Source organism: Pyxicephalus adspersus, chromosome 11 (genome assembly GCF_032062135.1).
Source record: "Pyxicephalus adspersus chromosome 11, UCB_Pads_2.0, whole genome shotgun sequence".
Classification (NCBI taxonomy): domain Eukaryota; kingdom Metazoa; phylum Chordata; class Amphibia; order Anura; family Pyxicephalidae; genus Pyxicephalus; species Pyxicephalus adspersus.
Genome location: NC_092868.1, coordinates 21347503 through 21364824, shown reverse-complemented (window position 1 = coordinate 21364824; position 17322 = coordinate 21347503). Strand labels below are relative to the sequence as shown.

Below are 17322 nucleotides of genomic sequence, written 5' to 3'. Positions count from 1 at the left end.
AGGACAATGGGAAAAACAACTATTTTCCAAACCAGAATTTAATATATATCACCAACAAATCTACCTATGGTGTTGTTTTATTGACGATATCCTTATAATCCGGACATGCCTCTCAAAAAAATGTTAGAATTACTCCATGAAAACAACTTCAATCTTAAATTTACTTATAACATACAGTCTCACCAAATTCCTTTTCTTGACATATATGTCGATATATCCAGTAAACTACACGTCACAACATCCTTATATAGGAAAGAGACAGCAGAGAACACAATTCTCCACTCTCAAAGTGCCTACCCCAAATCACTAATAAAAAGCATTCCATATAGTCAGATGCTAAGACTTCGAAGAAGTTGTACATCAACTGCAGATTTTAAGATAGAAGCCAACGCACTTATAGAAAGACTCATAGCAAGGGGATACAGCAAAAAACTTTTAAAAAGAACCCACTAAATAGTCCAACGTTTTAATAGAAATGATTTAATTACAAAACTATCTCACATTCAAGAAGCATCTAGACTACCTATTATCATTTGTTTTAATGAACATATCCAAAATATACACCAAGTTATTAAAAAACATTGGAACATTCTCACTGTAGACCCTAACATTTCCACTATAGTGGGGCAAAAACCATGCATTACATATAGGATATAAAATTCCATTTGTTAGTTAAAAGCCACTATATCCCACAAAATTAACTACCATGTTAATTATCAATCAACAGGTATTATATATATTATTTTGTGTTCATGTAAAAGATTTTACATGGGCAAAACAAAAAGAGCCTTGAAAAAATGTATATATGAGCATGTATACATGATCAAAAATGGTGAAATGGTTACTCAGGCTAATCAGTTACCACGTGGGAACTATGCATAATTTTTATTTGCACAGCATTAAATTTGCAGGATTAGAAAAAGTACCCCCAAAATCCTAAAGAGAGAGGGTGTTTTTAGTAAAAAGCTATTACAAGCAGAAACCAAATGGATATTTTTTTACTTAAAGCCAATCACTACCCTGGTTTAAATGATGTGTTTAGCTTTAAACCCTTTCTTTAATACAAACACCATTTGGATTATTAATCTAAACTGATATGATTTTTTTGGTTGCAGTCATATATATGACTGATATATAGCATTTCAGTAAATGTAGATGTTATTGTTAGCAAGCTGTAATAAGTATATTCATAACCATAGACAAGGTTGTATTGTATAACATAACATAACATATGCTACAATTGTAATTCATGTGATCACTGTTTATTATCATACCCACTATATTTCTTTAACTTGATTACTCCTTCCCCCTTTTCATTCAACCACTTCGGATCAAGTTTTGTATAGTAGGCACAATATTCATAGAGGGTGCCCCTCCCCCCGACTTACGGGGACGGGGGCACCTCAGGGCTCTGGGGTGCATGCCTGTACAGACCCTATGGGGTAAGTCTGCCTTTCCCTGTATATCCCCGTCTTTTAAGACGGGGGATGCTGGGCTTTTCATTCTCATAGATTACAACTTATTATAGTTGTAAACACTAAATAATAATTTTTCACTTATAGTACTATATCCGGGAAGCTTATTCGGCAAGCCCACTTTGCTGACTACCCCTGTCAGTGGGCATATATCTTCCCTCTTTCTGCAATTGGTTACCTGTTTAAATTGAACCACCACCTAGAAATCTACCAGAAATAGATCACAACTCATCCACAGGTAGGATAACAACCCCTATTTTAATCTACACATCTACTGCTCTTCTATATGTAACTACTCAAACTGAACATACACTTAAATTTTTAGAATCGATACCAACATATGGGACCTTAATACCTTATCTTCCTACAGCTCTTCAATAGCTCGTTTAATGCTTGGGCTTGTATTATCCTCACTCCAGGATTAAACCATACTTGAACTATACAAGTTTTATAGTCACTTCTACTCTATGTTTTTTGAAATTCTATTGCTAATTTACTGTATAAATTACCTTATTTATATAAGATACACTTATAAAGATATGTGTAATGCGCCTGGGCACACAAACCACAACCATCTCCAGATATCCTTCTATCACGTTTTATTAATGTCATAAAACATGACAAGGGTTAAGTCCAAATAAGCAAGGTACAGGAAGGTAAGGCAAAGGCAGGTCAGGAACAATCCAAGGTCAGGGCAGGCAGCAGACAAGAATGGTCATTATTAATTCGAGGTCAGGGTAGGCAGAGTTCAGGCAAGGGTCAGGTTCAGACCAGGTCGCTATGGAAATGACAAATGGGATTAGCATAAACCAATACAAGGATGCACCCAAGCACAGAAGTTCACAGAAGCAGGCAATGGTGTACAGGACAGGCTCTCCTTAAATGGCCAGAGTGACCAATGACCTTGCGCCACCTGCCGCCATTTGATTGGACATTACCTGAATCCCCTGCGGCCGATTGGCCGCAGGGAATTCAAACTAACTATGTTCCGCCCCGCGGCGAGGCAGCCGAGTGCCACGCCCTCGGGGGGTACAAGAGGCACGCATGGTAGCGTGCGCATCTCTTCCCACAGCCCCCCTAGGATGTGCACTACTTTGCACATCCAAAGGAGTGCTGAGAACAGGAGTTTCTGTAACCACGTCCATAGAGATGCAAGGGATGCCGCCTGGCCGAACAGTAGTTTGGCCAGGACGGATCCCTCCGCCTGCAAAGAGAGACACGCTGCGAGCAGGGCAGCAGCCTCGGCCATGCTGCCTGCTACAGCGGCGTCTCCCTCTGCGGCTGGGATCCCCAGGGACGCAGCGGGCTCGCAGGATGGGTAAGTTGCTTACAATATGTTTATACACCTAATTCCTATACTTATCCCACCTAGTTTGATATATTATATATTTCATATTTTCTTTTACGACAATTTTAAAAGAATTTAGAGAATATATTATGATTAATGTGATCATATATTGGTTATGATTAACAATGTACTGCATTGAATCCTTACATTTATGTTTGTAAATTTAGATTACTTGAACCCGCTAGAAGTCTGTCTGGCACCAACCTCTTTAGACATAGTAGCAATGACAGTTTGAGGTGGAGAAGGAGTCAATTTAGCTAAAAGAAGAGAAGATGACGTGGTTGCACCTCCTTCAAAAGAACGCAAGTACTGCTCCCACTTTGGTTTGTGGTTCTTGCGCATGTGGGAAAGCAGGGAGGTTGTACCAAAATGTAATCCAGCCTGTCCTTTGCAGATGTGCCTGTGGCACAGGATGCAGATTGCTAAGCACCCGTCATCGTTCTTTCAGCGTGAAAAAGGACCACACTGGAGAGGTGCGTGCAACCACTCTGCTGTTCTTTCTCTTTGCCTGCCTCTGCGTCTGCTGGGTGCCCAGCGTCTGCTCCAGCTCCACCTCCCCCACGGTCACATTGTCTCTGACTGTTCCCCTGCTTGTGCCCAATCCTCTATCTCTTCTTAGGGACTTACATGAAACAGATTTGCGGCCCCTTCCGACCCCAGTCTTTTGCTGCTGCCGACTTTCCTCTACATCTGTTTTGGAACTGCTGCTAGCCCTTACACGCACCAGTGGTTCCTGCCAGATGCGGCAGGTCGCCCAACGCCATGCCTTCCTCTGCGTCTACCGCTCATCTTTTACTTATTCAGGCAAAAATGCACCTGTACCAAACTGTCTTCTTTGGTAAACAGCGGGAGGTTAAAAAAAACACTTAAAAATATGTTATTTTTTTTATAGTAGAACAGGAATTTTTTTTAACAAACGGTCCTTTTTGGTAAAAAGCAAGAGGTATCAAAGACTGAAAGATCTGGATTTTTTTTTTAGAGTAGGACAGAAATTTTTCTGTAGCAAACTGGCTTTTTTGGTAAATAGCAAGAGGTATCAAAGACTGGAATATCTGTATTTTTTTGAGAGTAGTACAAAAATTTTTCTGTAGCATACTGGCTTCTTTGGTACATAGGAACAGGTAGCATCAAAAACTGCTATATCTATATAAATACAGATATACAGAATGCTCCTAACCTGTCCATGTCACAATCAACGTCTCTCCCTGCTTCTATCCTTCACACAGAACACAAGATTGAGTGACTAACCCCTCCATCCTTCCCTGTATATATGCAAGTGCTCGTGTCTCTCCTGATTGGGCTGCTGGGCCTTGCTGTGCATCCTGGGAGCAAATGATTTGCTCCCAGCCGCGATTCTCGCCGGAACTAGTGGGTGTTACCGCCCCCTGTTTTTTCCCTTGTTTGTTCTGCGAGAACACGACCTCATGGCGAATCACAAAGCCATTCTCACTTAAATGTTCGGTAAGCGAGAAAGGCCCAATTCGCCGCGAGATCGAACTTACAAATCTCGCTCGCTCATCCCTATTTGGGACTATCGAAGAAGGCTTCAGAACGTACTTTTTGAACCAGAGAAATTGCATTTCTGCAGTACTTTAAAACAGACCGTTTGAGAATTCAAATCTATAACTCAACTGAATGGCGACTTTTCATCGAAAGCTCAAACCGGAGCTTAAAGTGTGTCCTTCACAATGGCAATATATTTGGGTCAGCCCCAATTGGCCATTCAGTTTTCCTTTGTGAAGAATATGCAGACATAGAGAGTCATTGAGTTGTTGCAATATCACCAACACAATTGGGTCATCTGTGTTGACCTTAAAATGGTATGTTTCCTTCTTGGTCAGCAACGCGGATACACCAAGTATCCCTGTTACCTGTGCACGTGGGACAGCAGAACTCGTGAGAAGCATTGGGTGGAAAGAAATTGGCCTCCATGATCTGCCCTAAAACCAGGTGATCCAAACATTTTACATGAGCCACTTGTTGATAGAAAAGAATATTATATTCCCGTCTCTGCACATGAAACTGGGTCTGATGAAGCAGTTTGTTAAAGCTTTGTCTACTGAAGGAGACTGTTTCAAGTACCTCATTTGGCATTTCCTAGCCTGTCATTTGAAAAAATAAAGGCCAGTGTGTTTGATGGTCCACAGATTCGGCAGCTCATCAAAGATGAAAATTTCATCAGGACAATGTCAGAAGTCGAAAAGAATGTTTGGTTATCATTCTCATCACTCTCGGAGAGCTACAAAATGCTTGGCTGCAAAATAAGCATCAAGGTGCATTTTCTGCATAGACATCTTTCTAACTTTCCAGAAAACCTTGGTGCAGTCAATGAGTAAGGTGAACGATTCCACTAAGATTTGAAGGTCATGGAAGGTTGGTATCAGGCTAGATGGGATGCACCTATGATAGATGACTATTGTTGGAGCATCCGGCGGGATTGTCCTAACTCTGAACACTCCAGGAAAAGCTATAGGCGTAAATTTTTACCTTAACTGCTTACCCGATTCATTTTAAAATGTTTTACTGTAAAAAAAAAAAAAAAGTCATAGAGTAACAATAAATCCTTTGTATGAACAAAATAAATTGAAAAAAAAACAGTACATTCATGCTATTATTTCATTATTTTGATTGCATGTAAACTTTGTATGTCTTTTGACAAAAATGGAGGGTACCCTGTACCCCCAAAAAATGTGTTCCCTAGTGTTATCATCTCCCCCCCTCACATTTCAAATCTCCTCCTGACATTTTTCTAACTGTTAACAACACTGTTATTTGTTCCTTTCCTCAGGCACATTGTCTTGGCGTCACGTTCAATTCTGCCCTCTCATTTACCCTCCATATTCAGAACATTTCCAAGTCCTGTCACTTTCACCTGGGTAACATCTCCAAAATCCGCCCCTACCTGGCCCCATAGACCACCAAACTCCTTGTACACGCTCTTATCTCTTGTCTGGACTACTGCAACTTCCTCTTCTCTGGTATTCCACTAAACCGACTCTCTCCTCCACAATCTAATATGAATGCTGCAGCCAGAGTTATACAGTTCTTTTCATTGGCTTCCATTTCACCTTAGAATCAAATTCAAGCTCCCTGTGCTTTGCCTTCAAATCCCTCTACAGTTCTTGTCCCACTTAGATTTCCTAGCTGGTAGAGAAATACACCCCTAGCTGTTCTCTTCGCTCCTCCAATGACCTATAAATGACTTCCTCACTCATAACCTCTTCACATGCATGGCTCCAAGACTTTTATAGATCTGGCTCAACGTTTTGGAATAGTCTTCAGCGCCCTAGTCGGCTTGCTTCTATTTTCTGCTCTATTAAAAGAGCACACAAAACCCATCTTTTCAAACTTGCCTACCTGTCTTCCTATGTCTCCTAAAACCTTCACCACCTGTGTCACTGGCTGTATTGGTCTGTCATTTGCAACCCCTATGTATTGTACAGTGCTGTGTAATATGTTGGCGCTATATAAATCATATTTATTAATAATAGAGAAGAAACTAAAACTATTTTGCATATTTACATTATATTTTTTTTCTGCTGTGTGGCTTGGGGTAAAAAAAACAAGCTGGTATCCCCGAGCCACACTCGGGGTAGCTAAATCAATGAAAAACAATGGTAAATACTACATTACCTGGTCAGCCGGCGTCCTTCTTCGCGATTCCCCGTCCTCTCGCATCCTCCGGCCGCCGTCCTCTCGCATCCTCCGGCCGCCGTCCTCTGCATCTGATGACTCACGCGGGAGTTCTAGGTGACGTTGGTGCATTGGGGGAGTGGCGGGAATTTCAAATTATTTTGTATTGCATTCAATACAAAATAACTGTATTGAATGCAGTACAGGGGATTTATTTAATGTGTTTAATATATTAGTATGAGTATAATATATATATTTTTAAATTTAATGCATTTTTTTATTTTAACATGATTTTGTTTTTCAAACTTTTATCATACTCATACTATATTATAATATACTGTAAAATAAATTTTCATGAAAAACAATGTACCGCTTTTAGACATAGAAATCCAGACAGAAATGATCCGCCCAGGAGGTTAAAGCAGAATTAATTAAAAAAATTACCAGACCTTTACTTCCCTTGATTTCTCCACAATCGGCTTCTTTGATTCTTTCTTTCTTCTGGCTTCGAGAACCCTGTGGGTGCCACCAAATCCTGTCTTCCACCTTCTGCTCACGCTGCCCAGTCTCGCACTGCACAGGCACAAGATTGGGTGATGTTTCCTCCTGTAAATGAAAAAATGCAAACTGTCAACTGTGCATAAGTGAGATCAGTACTTTTTTTGAGACTGAAGGGGAGGGGTCTACCCTTCTAGGTAAAAAAGAAAAAAAAATGTTTAGGAAAAATTCTGACATTTCACTAGCAGGTTATCTAGTTGCTGACAGGACCATATTTACCAATAGGGTTCATTGCAATTGGCTGCTAATAAAAGGGACAGGACCAAAAATCAGACTTGAAGCATTTTTTTTTCAACTCCACCACAACACAGGGTATTATCGTGTTGCAGGTTCTGGGTGAAGGTAACTACATTGGCGTTCCGTGATACTACAGTGCACTTGAGAGGTCTAAATCATCTATTAAGGACATACACTAGATTTCTGTCACCTGAAAAATCATTCCTGATTGATTGGTATTAAAATACCTCGGGCATGCGCAGAAGGGGCATTTTACCACCAAGGGGAAAGAGATGCCGATTGTACGCATCCCCATCACGCATACGCATCCCCTTCACAGTGGGTACACCACCCGATCTCATACCTGCGCAGTGCGAGATCAGGTGACGTAGAAAGAAGACTGAAGATAAAGACCGAAGAGAAGACAGAAGTTGTTGTCGCCTGGCCCTTCCTCTGCGCCGGGACGAAGAGGAATTCCAGGACAATGCAGGACCGGATCGTGGGAAGGACCAGCACCATTGAGAGATCTGTGGGATTAAACGTAAGTGTAATTTTTTTATTTTTAGTTTTGTTCCGCTTTAACTTAAGCTGGATTAGTCTTGTTTGCAGCAGAGACAAAAAGTATATTTTATTAGTTATTGATATATATACTTTACAGAATAAGTACAGAGAAGATGATACACATTGATACTAACAGTGCTGCTCTGACTTTTATGACTCAATATTTAAATAGAACTGTAAAGAGAAACTATCAAGGTTTACAATCCAGGAGTAGGAAGAAAAGGTTTCTTTCAGTGTTATATAGGTAAGGTAATGATGCTTCTTGGTTGTCATAGAACTGCTCCACCCTAGTTGCTGTTTATTGGCTAGTAGCAAGCATTGTGCTCTGTCTGTGCGGACAGTTTAAGGCTGGGTTACGTGTTTAGGGAGGGGGAGGAAGTGCATATGTAGACTGAGCTGTAACAGCGACTGGTTAGGCAGGTTTTTCTTCTTTTGTTTGCTAGTGTGGTTTTCTAAAGCTGTGTAAACTGCGGACTGGGCCATTTTACTGCCAGCTGGACGAGACAGCAAGTTCCAAAGAGTGTGCTACGGACAGCTCTCTGACCTCAAGAGGTGGGTACATTTTGGGTTTTTGCTAACAGCTACTTTGTGCAGACTCGTGGGCCCTGTAGTGACATAGAAGGGGAAATAAACGTACGGTAATTCTAGTGTATTAAATGTTGCTGATAATGTTACTCCCTTGCCTGTATTGTGTTAAAATATTTATATAATTAATGTGTTATATAATTAATTACATGACTATAGGCTTTGAGTGTGTTAATAAATGGCGGTGGTAAAATTGTATTATGCACGTCTAGCACAAGTGTACACCTTGTGCAAATTCAGTTGCTATAATCATTTTTTAAAAAGTCAAATGACGTGTACACCGATTATAGAAAAATTGATAGCAATGAGGAAACAGGTGTAATTTTAAGGAGCATTTGCTGCATAGTATAGAAGCTTTATTGTTTTGTTTTTTTTAATCAATTTTATTCCTGATATAGGGGGCTGGGCTAAAGTTTTTTTTTTTTTTTTTGCAATATAGTACTGTTTATAGTAGATCAATATATGCTTTCCATGTCTTTATATTTCTTTGTGTCCATATGTTCGACTCCTTTAGTGAAGCAGCCTCAATATGTGTGCAGATGGTACAAGTCTGCTTCCTAGCCCCACATTTCAAACACTGTGGGGGGAATCCCATCTGGAAGAACTGCATTGGCGATATATGGGTATAGTGGAATATCTTAAGGGTCATTTCCTTATACATAAAGGTGGAAAGGGCCATCCAAGCTTTGTGAAAATCTGATAGCGTATTGCTTGGTTTGCAGTCTCGAAATGTGTATTCCATCTACTCAATCCCAATCTCCTGGTCTCATACACTGTCACTTTTGTACGTAAGATATACATCAAATATCGTTCTTCTGTCAGGGTTAGGCAGGGATAGAGTTCTAAAGGAAGAACTATACTCAAAACTAAAAACAAAAAAAAACAAAAACGCACCTACCTTCAATCCCGCAGGGCAGGCCGATCACATCGGGGGTGTCTGGCATCAGGTCCCGCATTGTGTCAGCATCCGTGCCGGAGCTTGACCCCTGGGCGCTGCCATCTTCGTCTTCTCTTCCGGGTTCTTCATCCTATGTCACCCGACCCAGGTGTGAGATCAGGTGATGTAGGATGAAAAAAATCTGCAAATTTTTCTTTTTAAGCAAAAAGGCTCCCTCTGTGCAAGGAGCACCCAAAAGTTCACCGCCTAGGCAGCCGAAAATGGGGTGGTGCTGCAAAAAAAAAAAAAGTTTCTTCTTTTAGACTAAAGGGGAACCCGCGGCCTTCTGGGATACTTATGTCACATACCAGGAGGCTGCAAGCTGCATTGGGGGCTTTCCTCAAATGTAGAACGCTCAATCTCATCTATGCGCAGTGAGATTTGGCGCTCTTTTTTTTTTTTTGTTACATTTGCAGAAAAATGTCACATGATCTTGCACCTGCACAGTGTGAGATTGGGAAACGTCATGAAGAACCTGAAAGAAAGAATATGGTGGCGATGGATGGAACAGCAAACCTCGGGAAAAAAATTCAAGACAATGCTGAATTTTGCTGGGAGCAATTTGTACATGTTTTAACTGGTTTTAGAAAGTAAAGGTAGTTACATAGTTAGATTTAAAAAAGATGTATGTCCATCAAGTTTATCCACAAGGGAAATAAACATATCCCAGATAAAAACCCTATGAAGTGATTTTTTTTTTAATTATTTATTATGAAAGTTGAAACCTGATAGCTGCTGTATTGCTGAGAAACTTGAAAAAAATCTTCTGAATCCCAGAAATCAAGGAATGCTAGATGCCTGTTTTTCACTACTTACTGAGACTCCTTCCACTAGCATCAATGGGAAGAACCTGGGATCTGGCATCTTTAGATTTGTTGGATGCAGAAGATTCTTCACAATTCGGGTGCTTTGCCAGTGTATTTTGAAAAGGGGAATGGTAAACATCTTTCGCAGAGGCTGTATTTGTTTTTTCAAATGTTTTATTTCGACAATCAAATCATCATCAAAGCAAACTTGCATTTAAAATGTGTTTTTGCATACTTGTCATTTGTCCCAGATAAAGCTTTCAAACTCTAAATAAAATTTAATGCACATGAAATCACTTCCAAACATTGAAACAAAAAATGCCTCAAAATGATTGAGAAAACTCTTGAAAAAAACATGTCATGTTTTTCTGTAAGGTTTACTTTTTGTAGTGTGAACACAGCATTAGTCACTAGTGATTTCCATATCCTGAAGCATCTTCAATCTTTTTTTTCCCCACAAATATGGGATTTTTTTGGAATGTTTTTAACACAATATTTTAGGTAATTTGACAGTGCAGATCTATTACTTAAACTTTCTAATGGTTAGAAATATCAGCCAATCATTGTTTTTATATGCCAGCCCCTCCCATGGTATATAGTATTGTGATTTTTGCAAACAATTGAAGAACGCTTTGGATCGCCAGCTATTTACATTGAACAATTAGGTCTACTTGTATGGAGATTATCCAAGAAGTTGTAGAATATCGTCCCCTAACACATTAGCACATAATTTCACACAATCTTTCAAAGTATTTTGTCTGTTCGTGTTGTTCAGTATATATTTGTGGCTTTGCATACATTCCAAGCATTGTTTGTACCTCTCAGCATTGTCCCTTACCTGGAGCCTCTGAAACAGGTTGGAACAGGAAGCCAAGGACGTAGCCAGTCAGTTCCTTGTCAATATTCCACACACCCCACAACAGGTCTGTACAAGTATAAGGCCAACATCTACTCTGCTCACATACTGGGAGTTTTCTGCAACAAGTTTTTAAATAGCTCCTAAGTCCCTTCAGTTAAAAACCTATTCTCATTATATTTAGAGGATAAAGTAGCTTCCGTATACTTCTGTTTTTCATAACTTGGGTTAAACAGTGGGTCATGTGGATGAAATCTGTTGTGTGGAAACAAGTATTATGAAACATGTATTAAAGCAATAATGCCATACAATATGCCCTATAGATATTTGTGCTGAATTTTATAGTATAAGGTGTGGCGTGTTTTTCTTGCTTTATGCACCCACAGTATTCTGCACTTAGAATCAGTAACTTTTATTTGTGCTGTTAAAACAAAAAAACAAAACAAAAAAACTTCCTTTTCACTAATCCATATGCTGCAGAAGCTCATCTTTCTGCAAAATGTTGAAATCCAGGCAAGTGTACATTAAGCTGAATTTTTATTTCTTTACCTATTGATTTAAAAAGTATACTTTGCAGGAGTCTTAACATTTCTGACCTTGTCCGTGGTGACTTGGAAAAATACCTCTTGTCCCAGTGTTGGTAGGAAGTAAGTAATGATATGTCCCATGCAGGGAATACATTAGTAAATGTCCTCTTCTTTGAGCACCAACAACTGACACTGGGTGGCAGGCAGCATCTGCAGGCCCTGGGCACCAAAACCTGAATTGAAGCCAGCCTTTATACCCCGTTTAAGCATTGCACAAGTCTTGAACTATTTGCAAAAACTGACAAGCGTACAGTGTGTAGAAGAATTAATATGTTAACATATGCTGACTAAGACTACAAAAGAACAGCCAAATGTAGAAAGAGTACGGTTGCACAATGATAATTGGTGCCTGGGACCAAAATAAAATCCTATTATTATTGATGTGGTATACACCCCTCAAAAGTCAAATACAAAGAAAATGGCACCAACATTTTTTTTGTATATACCACAATTAAATACAGATAAAATTCAACAGTTTGTCAAACTACACATGAAAAAACATCAAACAATTTAAATATGTGAAAAATGTGATATGTTAAAATCTCAGTACAATTTAGGCAGGTAAGTACATAGTATTTTTCTACATAGTTATCACAAATTGAGTGGTTTCCCTCTCTTTTTCCTGGTCTTCTCTGCTTCATCAGACCAATATTATATAAGACAAATAATATATAATTAATTACTTCACAATGTATACTTGTAAAACAAATACTACATCTTTGTGACTATCATTTTCTAGTAAATAAAATAAGGAATATGTATTGTATTAGCCATAATACAATATGATGTATACATTGTGAACTAATTCATATACATCATTTATCCTATATAATATTGGCAATATTGGTAGGAGATTAGACGACAGTTAAAATATCTTTAGAATGTAGTACAGCAAGTAGACCATGTTACCTAGGTTGTGTAATGTTTACCAAGGGAAAAGGGAAAAGTGACTTGGCAACTAAGGGTACTAGAGAAAAGGCTTGTCCTATTTGCAGCACAGTGGCACAGAGGTTAGCATTTTGGCCGTTGCAGTGCTAGGTCCCAGATTTGCAAATTGGTCAGGACACTATCTGCATGGAGTTTGCGGGTTCTCCCTGTGTTTTTCCCCCTGGTACTCGATTCCCTCCTGAATTTAAAAAAAATGCAGTTGGGTTATTTGGCTTCCCCTCAAATTGACATTAGAATGTGTTAATGACATATGACTATGGTAGGGACATTAGTTTTTGAGCCTCATGGAGGGACATCTAGTAACATGACTGGATTTTGTATAACATTGCATAATATGTTGGAGCGATATAAATGATGGATAATAAATTGCAAGCACTGCTTAGTAGAATTATGCTTTTACAAGTTTGTACCAGATAGCTAGATAGCTTCAAGTAGTGTTAGGCCTGGGAGGGCCTCATTGCTATCCATTTAGTTTTTGTTTGTTTTACTGACCTAATACATTTTTTTTTACTTTTTCTTTTTTTTAAATCAAGGCTTGGACTTGTTTCCCTTCAAAAAAAAGTTTCTGGTAATAGGAAGGCCTGATGTGTGTATGGTAATTTAACTGGTGAAATGTGGTAATTTAACTGGTGAAATGTGTTCTGTATAAAGTAGAACTAAACCTAAAGAATTGCAACAAGTTAGGTTCTACATTTGAACAGGCGATGTCCCATCTGCAATAAAAAACCTTTACGTGCATTATTGCAAATTTTCTATTGCACTCACCTGTCCTTATTCCGGCACAGGTAACTCCATCATTAACCAGTGTTTCTCCTGGACTTGGGTCTTCTTCCAACTTGATAAAGCGGGATGACCTGCATGTGTGGCAGTGCATTTATTAACCCCCCCAGGTGTGACTCGGGGTGGATTTAGTGTACCAAAAGTGGTAATCCCAAGTCACACTTGGGGTCTCTTTAAACTAAAAACAAATCGACCTACCTTGTTCTGTTGGTGTCCCCCTGTGTCCTTCTGGTATCCGAAGGTCCCGGGGACACAACTGTCCTCCTCGATCTCCAGCCGCATAATGCAGCAACGATCTCGGGTTTCCCGGTGACGTCGATGCATGCATCGGTGCGGGTCGATCAGCGGAAAATTCAAATCTTTTTGTATTGCATTGGATACAAAATAGCTGTATGAGTCCACTACAAAGAAATATTCATATATTGTATATAAAATTTTATATATATATTATATATGCTACTGTAAAGGTACATTACATGTTAAAATTACAGATTATTAATCCTTACATATTTTTGTGTTTTTTTATTTAAAGTTTATTATTAAATGTATTAAATATCGGTGAGTTATGCCTAAGACTTATAGCCTACAATGTAAAATAAATTTCCATGCAAAAAATGGAGCACAGAATTAGAACGCTGGGGAGGCAAATGGCAGCCCCAGGGGATGCCATGATACCTGGCACATCCAGACATCCTACACAGAGCTGTGCTTGCGCAGTGGTACTGTCCTGGGCTTCACTAGATGGCAGAAATTGGAACTGGTACAAATGAATAATGCTTTGAAAAACTAAAAATAATGTGAAGCATTATTCATCTGGACTACTTTGAATTTTTGCCCTTTAGAGAGGCCCAGGACAGCGTATCTGTTTTTAAATCATTGTCTTATCAAGGGGTTTGAGATGTAGATTAAGTAGCAATATGGCATGATAAACAGATTTGTTTGTGGTGTCTCGGGCTGCCTAAAGCTGCATACACATGTGCAATTATAGTTGTCGGAAAGGATCTTTCACGATCCTTTCCAATGACTAAGAACTGCACGATGCATGAACGAGTGCTGTACATACAGCATCGTTGTGCTTTATGCAGAGGGGAGGGGGAGAGCGAAGGAGCGGCACCCTTCCCTTGCATTAAGATCCTTCGTCGTCCATCGTCCGTGGATCCGCCAGGATGGTAGTTTGGAAGATGGACGACGGGCGCTGTACACATGCTGGATTCTCGTCCAGTATCCGCCCTGCAAGTGTGTACGTAGCATTAGTCATTAAAGGGCCACCAATGAATTAGAAGGTAGGTCTCTATCATGGATGAAAGAGTTAAATGCATTATTCAAGTCGAACATTAGATGAGCTTAATAAAAGGTTGTGTTTAACAGATAGTTCCTGCAGTAAAGATTCATTCCATTGCCAATGGAGAGAAACCATGGGAGAGTCACTAAGAGATAAGGATAGTGATATGGGGGCATGATCCAAAAGGAATAATACCAGTTTGAAAGATGGTAATCAGGGTAAGATTAGCATGTTTGATAGGAAAAAAAGTTGATAAGACTAATAGTCATGCAATTGAATGTACAGTCTTTTATTTCTAAATTATGTACATGTCATAGGTCAAGAAATGTAATGGTGGTGAAGACAGTTCTGAATTCATTTATGGGCAGCAAAGGACATGAAGTAGGACTGGAATCTACTAGTAAGTGTAGCGTGAAGACCCTTTCTAGAAGAACCATCCTTTTGGCAAAATGCATAAACGATCCAAAGTGGCTTCAAAAAATTTTATTTGGCTGGTATTGGGCACGTGGACATTAGCAAGAGTAACTGAGAACTTCCCAAACCGGTAACAAATCGCCTACCCTCATCATCTGAATACATTTCTTTCAAATTTAAAAAAATGAAAATGAATGAATCTCTGTAAAAGACATTATGTAGTTTTTGTTTATGAAAATAGGTGAGGAACATTGTGACCTGGGCAATGTGGGTAAGATGCTGAGGCCAAGGCCAATTACATAATGACTTCACAGTAGGGGCAACTGCAGAACATCTAGAGGACCTATGGAATTACATAATGCCTTCAATCTACGTTCAGTATAAAACAATAAGCAAACACATACAATTTTGGCACTTTGGAGGCATCAGATCCTCCGAAAAATTCAGTGAGTAACAATGCAGTGACTGAACAATGATTTGAAGCCAATGACCTTCCAGTCATTGAAATCCATGGTAACAAACCACACATAAAGGAAAACATTAGTAGCTAGCCATACATGTAAAGTGAAAACTGAATCTCCTATATGCTATGGGCACCAATGCAAAAATAGTGGGCTACCATCCTGGACACCTCACTAACTAAAACAATCTAGAGGATATATACCCCCCCCCCCATATGTGTGTCCAGGTTTTCACCTCAATAATTGGCTCATTGATCAAGCAGGGCTGCTTGTGATAGCTCCCACAGTTTGCCAAAACAGTTGTCCTGGGAAATGGGGAAAAAAAGGGAGCAGACAGGCTCTAATGCAGGCACCATATTAATTATAATTAACACAAGGGGCATGGGAGGCAAAATACTGGTGTAGATCAAGTTGCACCATCCATTCCTGTTGGTTTTATTTAAATTATTATTAAAGAGTATTTATATAGCGCCAACATGTTACGCAGTACTGTATAATCAATTAAGGTTGAAATGACAGATACAGACTGTGATACAGGAGGAGGAGAGGATCCTGCCCAAAAGATCTTACAATCTAAGTGATGGGGGAAGCAGCACTTAATATGATGGGGGATATGACATGGTGGGTTAGAGTGCTGTTTTGAATGAACAAAAGGTAGGTGCAAGCCGAATAGGACGTGGAAGACCATTCCAGAGAGTAGGGGCAGCTCTAGAAAAGTCTTGAAGCATTCATATTAGATTGTAGAGGAGGATGTTACAGTAGTCCGGATGAGAGATAAGATTGTAGACAAGGAGTTTGGTGGTGTCTGTAGACGGGTAGGAGTGGATTTTGTGAATATAGGGGGAAAAGGAGAGGGCAGAATCGAAGGTGACTCCAAGAACATTCCTGAGAGGAGGGACGACAAACAGTGTTGTCAACAGTTAGGAATATGTCAGGGGTGATTTGCAATGTAAGGGGGGGGGGGGGGATAAATTCGAATTTATCTAGGTTTAGTTTCAGAAATCTGTTCACCATCCATGATGAGATGGCTGACAGGCGGCATGAAACAGTGTTGTCTCTAGAAATTTTTTTCAGCTGGGTGGTAAAAAAAAGTGGGTGGGGAAAGACAGCAAATTTAGTGCTTTAACCCCCATAGCGGTAATCCTGAGTGTGACTCAGGGTGGGAAAACTATGCAAAAAGTAACCCCGAGTCACACTCGGGGTAACTTTTGGGGTCACCCTTACCTTAGCCCCGCGCTTCAGCGGCGATCGGATGATCCGGCTGTGATGCCGGGGCGCCTCTCCGTCGGGGGACGTGGCCGGGCGGGAAAATTAAAAGCAGATTACCGAGTAATCTGCTTTTAAACACCGCCCGGGTCCCCGCAACCCCACTGCACGCATCTGCAGTTAGATGCGATGCACCATGCAGGATTTCTGCATGGTGCATAACATCTAACTGCAGATGCGATCACCAATAGTAAATTCCAGGGGTGACACCAGCGGCGATTTCCCGCTGACATCACCCCCGGAATCTACTGCAGCTGCTCGCATCACCCGGAGATCAGCCAGGAGATTGAGCAAGGTGGGGACATCCCCACCGCATCACCCAGCAAGATATGTGACATCTTCCAGGTGATGCGATGGATTGTGGGGTCGGGAAATTTAAAAGCAGATTACTATGTAATCTGCTTTAAAAATTTTTTTACAGTAAAATACAGTACATTTTAGTGCACCAAGCATCATTGCCCAGTGCCCTGATTTATATTTTGCCCACTATTAGCCCTGACCTTGATCTGACGTTTTGATGGCTTATAAATCACTTCCTGAATGTATCATTTCATAACTTTGTCTTTGACAATGATTGTTCCTGACTGTTTGCTGGAGACCGCATGGCAT

The 17322-nt window shown here is 40.0% G+C and overlaps 1 protein-coding gene across 5 annotated transcripts in view; it reads left to right on the top strand.

Moving 5' to 3' along the window:
* Positions 1-7752: 7752 nt before the first annotated feature.
* Positions 7753-17322, top strand: part of LOC140340341 (MOB kinase activator 2-like) — an 88077-nt gene continuing 78507 nt past the window's right edge. For 2 of the 5 annotated variants that reach the window (XM_072425452.1, XM_072425454.1), the window contains exon 1: positions 8167-8343. The gene's annotated coding sequence lies outside the window, so the exon portion shown is untranslated. Of the gene's footprint in view, positions 7772-8151; positions 8344-17322 lie in introns of those variants that run through there. The other 3 variants (XM_072425453.1, XM_072425455.1, XM_072425456.1) reach the window with 3 other exon arrangements.